The sequence below is a fragment of the Carlito syrichta genome, unplaced genomic scaffold, assembly GCF_000164805.1.
Source record: "Carlito syrichta isolate Samal-C Ts95f unplaced genomic scaffold, Tarsius_syrichta-2.0.1 Scaffold304709, whole genome shotgun sequence".
NCBI classification, from domain to species: Eukaryota; Metazoa; Chordata; class Mammalia; order Primates; family Tarsiidae; genus Carlito; species Carlito syrichta.
Window position 1 is genome coordinate 302545 of NW_007248805.1, and position 2421 is coordinate 304965.

The following is a 2421-nucleotide window of genomic DNA, read 5'->3' on the forward strand; positions in this document are numbered from 1 at the left end:
AAAAAGTAAAATTAACCGGGCATAGTGGTGTGTGTCTGTCGTCCCAGCGACTTGGAAGGCAGAGGTGAGAGGATCGCCTAAACCCAGGAGGTTGAGACTGTGATGAGCCATGATCATGCCACAGCACTCTAGCCTGGGCAACAGAGTGAGACCTTGACTTAGGAAAAAAAAAAGACAATGGATCTTGCATGGAAATGGAATCATACAATATGTGGCCTTCTGTGTCTGGTTCCTTTCACTCAGCATCATAATTCCAAGTTTCATTTGTGTAGTGGCATGTCTGCGTACATTATTCCATTTTTTTTTTAACTTGGAGTTTCACTCTGTCACCCAGGCTGGAGGGCAGTGGCACCTCATGGCCACTGCAGCCTCAACCTCCTAGGTTCAGTCGATCCTTCCGCCTCAGTCTTCCAAGTAGCTGGAACTACAGGCATGTGCCATCTGCCTAATTTTTTTTTTTAATTGTGAGATGAGGTCTTGCCAAGTTGCCTGGGCTGGTCTCGAACCAGTGGGCTCAGGCAATTCTCCGGCCTCCCAAAGTGCTGGGATCATAGGCATGAGTCAACACACCTGGCCTCCTTTTTATATTCTGAATAATATTCTGGTCGGGCTTGGCGACTCAGCCTGTAATCCCAGCAATTTGGGAGACCGAAGGAGTGAATTGCCTGAGCCTGCGGGTTCGAGATCAGCCCAGGCATCCTGGTGAGACCTCGTCTCTACAATAAAAACTAAAAATTAGCTGGGCATGGTAGCGTGCACTTGTAGTTCCGGCTACTTGGAGGCTGAGGCGGCAGGGTCACCGGAGCCCAGCAGGTCATCACTGGGGTGACCATGAGCGTGTCACTGCACTCCAGCCTGGGCGGCAGAGGGAGACTCCAACTCAAAAATAATAATATTCCATGGTATGGCTGCACCATGTTTTATGGATCCATTCATTCACTGGTGAACAATTAGGTTGTTTCTACTCTTTGGCTATTATGAATAATGCTGCCATGGGCATTTATATAGAAGTTTTTGTGTGAACATACTTTTTTTTTTCAAGAGACAGGGTCTCACTTTTTTTGCCCAGTCTGGTATCGAACTACTGGCCTCAAGCAGTCCTCCTGCCTCAGCCTCCCAAAGTGCTGGGATTATAGGACTGAGCCACTGTGCTTGGATGATTTTGGGGGGTGGGGGTTCCCACTCAGTCACCCAGGCTGGAGTGCGGTGGCACAATCATGGTTCACTGCAGCCTCGATTTCCTGGACTCAGGCAATCCTTCTGCCTCAGCCTCCCGAGTAATTGGAAATATAGGTAAGGGCCACCATGTCTGGCGATTTTTTTTTTGTAGAGATAGGCTCTATCCCAAGCTGGTCTTGAACTCCCTGGCTCAAGCAATTCTGTCACCTCAGCTTCCCAAAGTGCTGGGATCATAGGCATGAGACAACATGCCTGACTGTGCATGCAAGTTTTTGTGGTGGACATGCGTTTTCATTTCTCTTGGCTCTATGCCCAGGAAAGGAACTGCTGGGTCATATGGTGACTACACTTAATCTCTTGAGGAATTATCAAACTTTCCAAAGCAGCTGCTCCATTTCCTATTCCCACCGGCAGTGTGTGAGCATTCCAGTTCCTCCACCTCCTCATCAACACTTGCCATTGTCTGTCTTCCTGATTGTAGCCATCCTAGTGGGTGTGAGACAGCCTCTTGCTGGGATTTAGGTTTACCTTCCTCTGCTGGGTAATGATGCTGAGCGTCTTTTCATGAGCTTGCTGGCCATCTAGAAGTCTTCTTTGGAGAAACGTCTAGTCAAGTGCCCGGGCTAGTTTATGGGAGAGGACTATTTTTTCACACAATGGTTGCTAGGAAAACTGGATATCCACATGCAGAGGAAATAAAGCTGGACCTCTGTCCTACACTATATACAAAAATAACTCAAAATAGATCAAACCCCTGCCGAGCACAGAGGCTCATGCCTATAATCCCAGCACTCTGGGAGGCCAGGCCAGAGAATCACTTGAGGCCAGGAATTTGAGACCAGCCTGAACACCATTAGTGAGACCCTGTCTCTATAAAAAATTTTTTAAAAATTAATGAGAGTGGTGGCACACACCTGCAGTTCCAGCTATTCAGAGGCTGAGGAAGGAGGATCACCTGAGCCCAGGAGGCTGAGGCTGCTGTGAGCCATGATTGTGCCACTACACTCCAGCCTGAATGACAGAACAATATTCTGACTCAAAAAGAAAAAAAAAAGAATCAAACCCCTAATGTAAGAGTTAAAAGTATAAAACTCTTAGAAGAAAACATAAAGAAAAGGTTTTATGACATTAGATTTGGCAATGGTTTCTTGAAAAGACACCAATGGATTGCCTGAGCCCGCAGGTTCAAGACCCACCTGGGCAACTTGGAGAGACCTCATCTCTACAATAAATCAAAAATTA